Genomic DNA, 12,789 nt, shown 5'->3' with positions numbered 1-12,789 from the left:
ATATTAGCCCTTTGTCAGATGAGTAGGTTGCGAAAATTTTCTCCCATTTTGTAGGTTGCCTGTTCACTCTGATGGTAGTTTCTTTTGCTGTGCAGAAGCTCTTGAGTTTAATTAGATCCCATTTGTCAATTTTGGCTTTTGTTGCCATTGCTTTTGGTGTTTTAGACATGAAGTCCTTGCCCATGCCTATGTCCTGAATGGTAATGCCTAGGTTTTCTTCTAGAGTTTCTATGGTTTTAGGTCTAACGTTTAAGTCTTTAATCCATCTTGAATTGATTTTTGTATAAGGTGTAAGGAAGGGATCCAGTTTCAGCTTTCTACATATGGCTAGCCAGTTTTCCCAGCACCATTTATTAAATAGGGAATCCTTTCCCCATTGCTTGTTTTTCTCAGGTTTGTCAAAGATCAGATAGTTGTAGATATGTGGCGTTATTTCTGACGGTTCTGTTCTGTTCCATTGATCTATATCTCTGTTTTGGTACCAGTACCATGCTGTTTTGGTTACTGTAGCCTTGTAGTATAATTTGAAGTCAGGTAGTGTGATGCCTCCAGCTTTGTTCCTTTGGCTTAGGATTGACTTGGTGATGCGGGCCCTTTTTTGGTTCCATATGAACTTTAAAGTATTTTTTTCCAATTCTGTGAAGAAAGTCATTGGTAGCTTGATGGGGATGGCATTGAATCTGTAAATTACCTTGGGCAGTATGGCCATTTTCACGATATTGATTCTTCCTACCCATGAGCATGGAATGTTCTTCCATTTGTTTGTATCCTCTTTTATTTCCTTGAGCAGTGGTTTGTAGTTCTCCTTGAAGAGGTCCTTCACATCCCTTGTAAGTTGGATTCCTAGGTATTTTATTCTCTTTGAAGCGATTGTGAATGGGAGTTCACTCATGATTTGGCTCTCTGTTTGTCTGTTGTTGGTGTATAAGAATGCTTGTGATTTTTGTACATTGATTTTGTATCCTGAGACTTTGCTGAAGGTACTTATCAGCTTAAGGAGATTTTGGGCTGAGACAATGGGGTTTTCTAGATATACAATCATGTCATCTGCAAACAGCGACAATTTGACTTCCTCTTTTCCTAATTGAATACCCATTATTTCCTTCTCCTGCCTAATTGCCCTGGCCCGAACTTCCAACACTATGTTGAATAGGAGTGGTGAGAGAGGGCATCCCTGTCTTGTGCCAGTTTTCAAAGGGAATGCTTCCAGTTTTTGCCCATTCATTATGATATTGGCTGTGGGTTTGTCATAGATAGCTCTTATTATTTTGAGATACGACCCATCAATACCTAATTTATTGAGAGTTTTTAGCATGAAGGGTTGTTGAATTTTGTCAAAGGCCTTTTCTGCATCTATTGAGATAATCATGTGGTTTTTGTTTTTGGTTCTGTTTATATGCTGGATTACATTTATTGATTTGCGTATATTGAACCAGCCTTGCATCCCAGGGATGAAACCCACTTGATCATGGTGGATAAGCTTTTTGATGTGCTGCTGTATTCGGTTTGCCAGTATTTTATTGAGTATTTTTGCATCAATGTTCATCAAGGATATTGGTCTAAAATTCTCTTTTTTGGTTGTGTCTCTGCCCGGCTTTGGTATCGGGATGATGCTGGCCTCATAAAATGAGTTAGGGAGGATTCCATCTTTTTCTATTGATTGGAATAGTTTCAGAAGGAATGGTACCAGTTCCTCCTTGTACCTCTGGTAGAATTCGGCTGTGAACCCATCTGGTCCTGGACTTTTTTTTGGTTGGTAAGCTATTGATTATTGCCACAATTTCAGCTCCTGTTATTGGTCTATTCAGAGATTCAACTTCTTCCTGGTTTAGTCTTGGGAGGGTGTATGTGTTGAGGAATTTATCCATTTCTTCTAGATTTTCTAGTTTATTTGTGTAGAGGTGTTTGTAGTATTCTCTGATGGTAGTTTGTATTTCTGTGGGATCGGTGGTGATATCCCCTTTATCATTTTTTATTGCATCTATTTGATTCTTCTCTCTTTTTTTCTTTATTAATCTTGCTAGCGGTCTATCAATTTTGTTGATCCTTTCAAAAAACCAGCTCCTGGATTCATTAATTTTTTGAAGGGTTTTTTGTGTCTCTATTTCCTTCAGTTCTGCTCTGATTTTAGTTATTTCTTGCCTTCTGCTAGCTTTTGAATGTGTTTGCTCTTGCTTTTCTAGTTCTTTTAATTGTGATGTTAGGGTGTCAATTTTGGATCTTTCCTGCTTTCTCTTATGGGCATTTAGTGCTATAAATTTCCCTCTACACACTGCTTTGAATGCATCCCAGAGATTCTGGTATGTTGTGTCTTGGTTCTCGTTGGTTTCAAAGAACATCTTTATTTCTGCCTTCATTTCGTTATGTACCCAGTAGTCATTCAGGAGCATGTTTTTCAGTTTCCATGTAGTTGAGCGGTTTTGAGTGAGATTCTTAATCCTGAGTTCTAGCTTGATTGCACTGTGATCTGAGAGATAGTTTGTTATAATTTCTGTTCTTTTACATTTACTGAGGAGAGCTTTACTTTGAAGTATGTGGTCAATTTTGGAATAGGTGTGGTGTGGTGCTGAAAAAAAGTATATTCTGTTGATTTGGGGTGGAGAGTTCTGTAGATGTCTATTAGGTCTGCTTGGTGCAGAGCTGAGTTCAATTTCTGGGTATCCTTGTTGACTTTCTGTCTCATTGATCTGTCTAATGTTGACAATGGGGTGTTAAAAGTCTCCCATTATTAATGTGTGGGAGTCTAAGTCTCTTTGTAGGTCACTCAGGACTTGCTTTATGAATCTGGGTGCTCCTGTATTGGGTGCATATATATTTAGGATAGTTAGCTCTTCTTGTTGAATTAATCCCTTTACCATTATGTAATGGCCTTCTTTGTCTCTTTTGATCTTTGTTGGTTTAAAGTCTGTTTTATGAGACTAGGATTGCAACCCCTGCCTTTTTTTGTTTTCCATTTGCTTGGTAGATCTTCCTCCATCCTTTTATTTTGAGCCTATGTGTGTCTCTGCAGATGAGATGGGTTTCCTGAATACAGCACACTGATGGGTCTTGAGTCTTTATCCAATTTGCCAGTCTGTGTCTTTTAATTGGAGCATTTAGTCCATTTACATTTAAAGTTAATATTGTTATGTGTGAATTTGATCCTGTCATTATGATGTTAGCTGCTTATTTTGCTCATTAGTTGATGCAGTCTCTTCCTAGTCTCGATGATCTTTACATTTTGGCATGATTTTGCAGTGGCTGGTACCGGTTGTGCCTTTCCATGTTTAGCGCTTCCTTCAGGAGCTCTTTAGGGCAGGCCTGGTGGTGACAAAATCTCTCAGCATTTGCTTGTCTGTAAAGTATTTTATTTCTCCTTCACTTATGAAGCTTAGTTTGGCTGGATATGAAATTCTGGGTTGAGAATTCTTTTCTTTAAGAATGTTGAATATTGGCCCCCACTCTCTTCTGGCTTGTAGGGTTTCTGCCGAGAGATCCGCTGTTAGTCTGATGGGCTTCCCTTTGAGGGTAACCCGACCTTTCTCTCTGGCTGCCCTCAACATTTTTTCCTTCATTTCAACTTTGGTGAATCTGACAATTATGTGTCTTGGAGTTGCTCTTCTCGAGTAGTATCTTTGTGGCATTCTCTGTATTTCCTGAATCTGAATGTTGGCCTGCCTTGCTAGATTGGGGAAGTTCTCCTGGATAATATCCTGCAGAGTGTTTTCCAACTTGGTTCCATTCTCCCTGTCACTTTCAGGTACACCAATCAGACGTAGATTTGGTGTTTTCACATAGTCCCACATTTCTTGGAGGCTTTGCTCGTTTCTTTTTATTCTTTTTTCTCTAAACTTCCCTTCTCACTTCATTTCATTCATTTCATCTTCCATGGCTGATACCCTTTCTTCCATTTGATCGCATCGGCTCCTGAGGCTTCTGCATTCTTCACGTAGTTCTCGAGCCTTGGTTTTCAGCTCCATCAGCTCCTTTAAGCACTTCTCTGTATTGGTTATTCTAGTTATACATTCTTCTAAATTTTTTTCAAAGTTTTCAACTTCTTTGCCTTTGGTTTGAATATCCTCCTGTAGCTCGGAGTAATTTGATCGTCTGAAGCCTTCTTCTCTCAGCTCGTCAAAGTCATTCTCCGTCCAGCTTTGTTCCGTTGCTGGTGAGGAACTGCGTTCCATTGGAGGAGGAGAGGCACTCTGCTTTTTAGAGTTTCCAGCTTTTCTGCTCTGTTTTTTCCCCATCTTTGTGGTTTTATCTACTTCTGGTCTTTGATGATGGTGATGTACAGATGGGTTTTTGGTGTGGATGTCCTTTCTGTTTGTTAGTTTTCCTTCTGACAGGACCCTCAGCTGCAGGTCTGTTGGAGTACCCGACCGGCCGTGTGAGGTGTCAGTCTGCCCCTGCTGGGGGGTGCCTCCCAGTTAGGCTGCTCGGGAGTCAGGGGTCAGGGACCCACTTGAGGAGGCAGTCTGCCCGTTCTCAGATCTCCAGCTGCGTGCTGGGAGAACCACTGCTCTCCTCAAAGCTGTCAGACAGGGACATTTAAGTCTGCAGAGGTTACTGCTGTCTTTTTGTTTGTCTGTGCCCTGCCCCCAGAGGTGGAGCCTACAGAGGCAGGCAGGCCTCCTTGAGCTGTGGTGGGCTCCACCCAGTTCAAGCTTCCGGGCTGCTTTGTTTACCTAAGCGAGCTTGGGCAATGGCGGGCGTCCCTCCCCCAGCCACGCTGCCGCTGCGCTGTTTGATCTCAGACTGCTGTGCTAGCAATCAGCGAGACTCCGTGGGCATAGGACCCTCTGAGCCAGGTGTGGGCTATAATCTCCTGGTGCACCCTTTCCTAAGCCCATCGGAAAAGCACAGTATTCGGGTGGGAGTGGCCCGATTTTCCAGGTGCCGTCTGTCACCCCTGGAAAGGGAACTCCCTGACCCCTTGCGCTTCCCGAGTGAGGCAATGCCTCGCCCCTGCTTTGGCTGGCGCACGGTGCGCTCACCCACTGACCTACCTGCGCCCACTGTCTGGCACTCCCTAGTGAGATGAACACGGTACCTCAGATGGAAATGCAGAAATCACCCGTCTTCTGCGTCGCTCACGCTGGGAGCTGTAGACAGGAGCTGTTCCTATTCAGCCATCTTGGCTCCTCCCCCTGATTGTTAGTTTCTTTGCATTGGGTTAAAACATTCTTATTTAGCTCAGCAAAGTTCCTTATTACCCACTTTCTGAAGCCTAATTCTGCCAATTCAGCCATCTCAGCCTCAGCCCAGTTCTGTGCCATTGCTGGAGAAGTGCTGTGGTCATTTGGAAGAGAAGAGCCCTGTGGCTTTTTGAGTTTTCAGCATTTTTGCATTGATTCTTTCTCATCTTTTTGGGCTTATCTACCTTTAATCTTTGAGGTTGCTGACCTTTGATTGGGGTTTTTGTGGGGTCTTTTTGTTGATGTTATTGTTGTTTTTTGTTTGTTTAACAGTCAGACCACTCTTCTGTAGGGCTGCTGCGGTTTGCTGGGGGTCTACTCCAGACCCTAGTCATTGTGGTCCCTCCTGAAACATGGAGGTATCACCAGTGAAGGCTGTGAAACAGCAAAGATGTCAGCCTTCTCCTTCCTCTGAGAGCTCCATCCCAGCGGTGCACTGACCTGATGCTGGCCAGAACACTTTTGTAGGAGGTGTTTGGTGACCCCTGTTGGGAAGTCTCACCCAGTCAGGAGGAACAGGATCAGGGATCTGCTTAAGAGGCAGTATGGCTGCCCCTTGGCAGAGCAGGTGCACTGCACTGACTACCTGGCCTCTCCAGAACCGGCATCCTGGCAGACTCTATCCCAGGGAGAAATCAGAGTTCTGTCTGTATAAACCTGGCTGGAGTTGCTGAAATTCCCACAGGGAGGCCCCACCAGTGAGGAGGGATGAATTGGGATCCCACTTAAAGAAGCAGACTGGCCATGATGAGGCACAGCAGTTGTGCTGAGTTGTGGGGAATTCCTCCCAGTCTCCAGTGCTGGCCTGTTAGAATGGCCTACTCCAACTGCAGGTATAGCGGCTACCCCTCCCACTGGGAACTCAGTCTGTCTCAGGTGGTTGTCTCAGTCTTTCCAGCCTGCTGCCACTAGCTGGCTGGAATTCTAAGCCAGTGGGTCTTAATTTGTGAGGTGCTGTGGGAGTGGGGCCCACAGAACAACACTGCTTGGCTTCCTGGATTCAGCCTCCTTCCTAGGGGAATGCACGGGATCTCTCGCCTTGCCTGAATTCTTGGGGCCAGAGTATGCAAAACTCCCGGGTTTCCCTGCATGCCCGAGCAAGCAAGCGAGTGAGCAGCTGCTCAGCTGAGACTCTGCACAGCTCTGTGCTTTGGATCCAAGGCCCTTGCGATGTGGGCTCAAGAGGGGATCTCCTGATCCATGAGTTGCAAAGATCCATAGGGAAAGAGTGGTTTCCTGGGCGGGGTTGCATAATCACTCACTGCCTCCCTTGGCTGGGGTCATGGTCTTCCCTCGTTCCATGGAACTCCTGGGTGTGCTGTCGCCGCACCTGCTTTTCCTCACTCTCTGTGGGTCAAGCCATCTGCCTAGTCAGTCCCAATGTGAGAACCTGGATACCTCAGGTTGAAGGTGCAGAATTCACTGGCCGTTTTGTGAGAGCTGGGACTACAACTGCTTCTAATGGGCCATCTTTGCCCCTCCTCCAAATTTGGTTTTCTAAGAATTAAGTTTATTTTGTCAAGAAGTATCACAAAATTGAAAAGCAAAGAACACATATGAAAAGCAAAGAACACATATAAAATATGACAATATAAAAATGTATTTGTCATACTTATGACAGCATTTTATATATGTAAATATGTGTGCATCTATCTAGCTAGGTAGTACTAATACATATCAACCTAAAATTAATATGAAAAATAGGAAGCTTTGGTGAAAAATTTGTCAAAGAAAATGAATAAGGAACTCACAAAATTGCTACTTCTGATCAGTGAACATTAAAGCATGCTAAACCTTATTAGTAAAAGAAATTCAGATTGAAAGTAAAATTATCTTTTGCTTATCAGTTGTTAAGAATTAAAATTATTAAAACACCCAGTTTTGGCAACAGTGTGTTAAAAGACATTTTTTTCATGTAGCCCTGGAAGATGCATGTGGTGGCACACAGTTTCTGGAAGGCTGTTTGGCAATATGTCAACATTAATATGTCCTTTGACCCAGCATTTCTACCTTAAGGGTTTACTCGGAAAATAGCTAAACACACAAAGATGTGCACATCATAAGTATAAGAATATACATTGAAGTTTTTTTATAATTGTAGCAAATGTGATAATAAATTACATTTTTCAATTTAGAAAATTGTAAGATATGGGGTAAAAAATTATGCCACATCACTGCAATATTGCAATGCTGTGTACATTGTAATTATGCAGCCATTTTAAAAGATGAGCTAGATCCATACATCTTATCTTGGAAAGATGCTGTACTATATTATTAAATGTAAAAATAGGTTGTAGAATAATACATTTAAAAATTACTCAATTTTTGTAAATACGTCTGTCTATATATATTTGTATATGGAAGCACAGAAAATATTCAGGAGTAAAGACACCAGCCTGCTACCAGTGGATATCTCTGGGTAATGTGATTACAGTGAGACTTTCACTATTTACTTTATTCATTTATGTATCTATTTGAATTGTTTTTTCAATGTATATATATAACTTTAATTTTTGAAAGACTATAAAATACAGAAAAGTATAGAGAACAAATGACTTTATTTATAACTAGAATTTGAGGAGTCTGTCTCTAGGTTAAAATCTTACATATATTTTAGGCCTAACCATGGGCAGATTTAAGGCTTAGCCTGGAGCTTTATGGGAGGAAACGGCTTTTCCTATGGACTTGGTGCACAGCCAGTGCATTGCAGTTCTCTGCAGGGAGTTGCAGTCAAGAATTCATCCCCTCTCCCCACCACCACCAGCCATGCTCACCTGCATATCTAATTCCACACCCTGCTGCTGCCATCCAGAGGCCTCCTGCTCAGCAGCCTTGACTGAAGCACTTTTCCTCATTTTGACTTAGTACTTTCTTCCTTAAAGGCCTTCTCCTCTTCTCCCAGGTCCATGGGTCCATGAAGAGACAAAGTCCTTTCGTTTGGGGCTTTTCAGCAGTAAGATGACTCCCCCTCATTCCTGAACCTCACCCAGTTCCATTCTGTGGAGGAAAAATGAAACACTGGGGGAGCTGGAGCCCCTTTGCACCTCTTGCTTGCATTGTTGTGTAAGTGAATAGGAAGCTTGATTGTTGCTTTCAGTTTGTCTTGTTGACTGAATTTTCCACCTTGACACCTGATTGCTCTACAGAGTTTAACGGTTAACATTTTCTTAGATTTTTTTAAATAAAGGAAGAAAACATAAAATACCTTAGATAGAGTTGTAGTCTTATTTATTTTTTCCAGTTCTGTTCTTTTCTCTCCAGAATTAACCACAATTAATTTGATACGTGCCATTTCTGAACACATGCACACACACACACAGAATGCATGATTTTAAAACAATATACATATACACACATTTGTTTATTAGAACAGCTTTGTTTTATCATTCTGAGTACCTACTCAGGAAAGGGTAAGAGGCTAATTCTGTTTCTTCTCAGTATACATATACACATACATAATTTTAACAGTATTTTAATTCAGAAAATGAAGACATTTATATTAATAAACTATTAGGTGAAGCAACTTTGTTCTTCCAATGAGGGTATCATAATTTGTAATTCATATGCTGGACTGCTCAAGGGGGTGCTAAAAATGTCCAATTTGTAAGTTTAATCCATTAGATAGTATATCAACACAGCTAAATTCACAAGAGACCAAACAATTGATGCAGTGTTTTGATCAGAAGAGTTAGGTCCTTAAATGGCTTTTGTGATCTCATGCTTTCCAGCCATCAATGCTGAATTTCTTTAAGGTCTCAAACATTCCACCATCTTTGGCAGTTCTCTTGCTATATGCATTCTGTTGCCTTGCCTACAATACTTTCTTCCATACACCTTTTATCTGGAAAACTTCTACTTTTGTGCTAAAATTTTAGTCCCAGTATTTTACTATAATTATCTAAATAACATCTTAAAGAAAGACTTTGAGAAGGGAAATATTTAATTTAATTTTTATATACATGAAGTTTACCTGATAACCAGAAAACATGAGTGCAACTTTACATTTGCAGCATGGTTCTGAAATTAAACCTTAGCAAGAAAGACTGAGAAGCAATAGAATTAGCCTCTTACCCTTTCCTGAGTAGATACTAAGGATGATAGAGAAAGATGTGCTAGGAAATCTACACTGACTGCTTAATACATTTTGCAGTAACTCCATGGGGCAGCTAATACCTCATTAAACAGATTGAGAAAGTGAAACTTTAAACTATAAGGACAGATACCGGTGTGACGATGCAGTATGAAGTCAGCATTTCAACCACCTTTTCTAGAAAACCAACAAAAAGCAACATGGAGATATGAAAAAAAAAAAAAAAAACAGAAATGTAAACTCTTAAAAAAATAAAAGGAGACGTGAAATGCCAAACCACAAAATAGGTGGAAAAAGGACCCAGCAAAGTGGAAATCGGGAGGGAAAGGGGAAAGCAGAATCCTCTCAGGAGCCACACAGGGACAGATGGATTCTAGAGCCTGTAAAGCCAAAGGTGTGCATGGACTCTCAGGCTGATGGTGGAAGCCTGGGTTTCAGAAGCCAAAGAGGCAGAAATGAAGCCGACGTAGAGAAGCTGTGGTTACTAGAAACAGTCATCCATGTGGAGGAGTTATGCAGAAACTGTGCCTTGGGGGACAACTGCACAGCTGCCTAGCTTCATTTTCTGGGAAGAAGCAAAGGCCAAATATTGAATACAGAAGTCCTCAAGTCATGAGAAATGTTTTCTAAAACAAGGCCTGGTACTTCCCATAGTCCCTGTTTCCTGAAAATAGCTGATTCTGAAAAGATGCCAAGTCAAATCAACCAAATAGATGTCTGAAACAAAACAGGAATCAGAATAATACCTGTAAAATAATGCTACAAGAAAAGAAGTACAGAGAAAGAGAAAGGAAAAGCAAATCGCAAATAAAGAACGGTTACCTGAAAAATTTTGCCATGGAGAAGGTCTAACGTTATGACCTGTTGTATAGCTACAAATTTAAATATATTTAGAAAGAAATTCCATATATATATACACACATATATACACATATTTGTGTATACATACACATGTGTATATACGTGTGTATATACACACACACATATATACGTGTGTATATATACACACATATATACATGTGTATATATACACACATATATACATATGTGTATATATACACACATATATACACATATGTGTATATATACACACATATATACACATGTGTATATATACACACACATACACATGTGTATATACACACACACATATACACATGTGTATATACACACACACATATACACATGTGTATATATACACACATATATATACACATGTGTATATATACACACATATATACACATGTGTATGTATACACAAATACGTGTATATATGTGTGTATATACATATGTGTATATATACATACATGTGTGTATATACACACATACATGTGTGTATATACACATATGTGTATATATACACATATGTGTATATACACACATATATGTGTATATATGCTGAAGTCAGTGATCAGAGATGTTGAGAGAAAAGGAGATGAAGTGATGTTTTCTGGTGGAACTCAGAAAAATGTAGAAGACTAAAATTAAAATATCATAAATAAAAGCATTTGGAAACAACTCTGGGGAGAAAATATACTGTTGAATGAAAAAACACAGAACATAAAAGACAGGAACAAGAAAGCCCAGCGAAATGAAATAGGAATAAAGAGTTAAAAAGAATTAGAGAGAAAGGATTGATGTAGAACAGGGGTTGACAGTAGTGATATTTTCAGATTTGAAGGCCATATGTTCTCTGTCATAATAACTCAATCCTATTATTGCAGTATGAAAATAGTTGTAAACAATAGCTTGTATTCCAGTTAAATTTATTTACAAAGACAGGTGGTATGCTGAATTTGGCCGAGGAGCCATACTTTGCTGACACCTGAAACCGAGGATAGGCAAAAGAGATTTAATATTTTTTAAAATTGGAGTCTTAGAGGAAGAAATGGAGGTGTACAGATATTCTAAAATATGATTCAAGGTAATATTCCAAAATATAGAAGGTAACTTGAATCTATGCTTGATAAGGCATATCATGATCTAGGAAAAATAGACAGAGATGTGTCAAAAAGGAGAATGATTTCAGTAGACCTATTACGTTTCCAAGGAAAAAAATCTTTAGGTGAGTCAGACTAAAAAAGGATCTACTAACTTATAATTAAACAAACAAACAAGCAAGTTGGGTTGTCTCAGATACAACACAACCTTCTAAATCGGTCAAAATGTCCTTAGGGAAAAAGTCCTTATGGAAAGAAAGTGAGAAAAGATTTTTTTAAAGCCAAGTCAAACTGCCACGCCATTGTGAAGTGGAGAAAGATGTGCTTAAACACACGCAAATGTCCAGGGAATGTTGTTCCTATAAATATTATCCCTATGTCTTCTTGAAGACACTACTTGAGATTGTCAACAAATTAAGAGATAAATGGAAACAGTATGGTTAAAGACATGTAAATGTTATAAACTCTGACAATATTAATATGATGTTACTAATAAGAATTAGCAGGTGTTCTAGGCTGTGTGTGGTGGCTCACGCCTGTAATCCCAGCACTTCAGGAGGCCGAGGCAGGCGGATCACGAGGTCAGGAGATTGAGACCATCCTGGCTAACATGGTGAAACCCCGTCTCTACTAAAAATACAAAAAATTAGCCAGGCATGGTGGCGGGCACCTGTAGTCCCAGCTATTTGGGAGGCTGAGGCAGGAAAATGGTGTGAACCCAGGAGGCGGAGCTTGCAGTGAGCCGAGATCGTGCCACTGCACTCCAGCCTGGACAAAAGAGCGAGACTCCATCTCAAAAAAAAAAAAGAATTGGTAGGTGCTCTAAATTTCTTGATGGTCTTATCTATCTTTTCATTCCCAGGAGCCAAAAGACATCATTTTAAATAAATAAACCAAGTAGTAGAGGAATATGTATATTTAACAACACAAAACACATAATGAGAAGGCAAAAACCAAACTGTTGTGACAGAGGAGATAGGTAAGGAGAAAGGGGGTACTTTCTCAATTAGTCATTGCTCAGAGTGGGGAATTATCAAAATCAGACCAACAAAAGTTTCCTGATATTATATTATTATTATGAAATAGAAGATTCAGACAATTATTGATATTATAAAAAGCCACAAAGTAACCATTAGAAGAATATTAAATACAGGCTTTCCAATTATCAGAAGAAGCACATACTCTCAAACAAAACAAAGAGCCCAACAGTCTCAGATTTAAAAACAGAATTATAAAAGCAGAAAGTATGTCACAAAGGAGAGCTAAATCCTAACATAACTATCATACTGATAAATGCAAATTATATTTACATATACATGCTTTAAAAGAAAGAAATTGTTGTATAGGATCACCAAGCAAAAATGAACTCTGTATGGTATATTTCAGACATTTTAACACAAAGTGATTTATAAAGTTGAAAATCAAATATGAAAAATAATATACTAGTGAATACAAACTAATTAAGTATAAAATCAGAAATTCCTTACTGCTTGGAAATAAAAAAATTTTCTTAACTAACTCATGGTATAGAAGAAATTAAAATGAGATGGCAGAACAATCTAGACATGAAGGCAGCACACAG

This window comes from Pongo abelii, chromosome 6 (assembly GCF_028885655.2).
Source record: "Pongo abelii isolate AG06213 chromosome 6, NHGRI_mPonAbe1-v2.0_pri, whole genome shotgun sequence".
NCBI classification, from domain to species: Eukaryota; Metazoa; Chordata; class Mammalia; order Primates; family Hominidae; genus Pongo; species Pongo abelii.
This window is presented reverse-complemented; position numbering follows the sequence as displayed.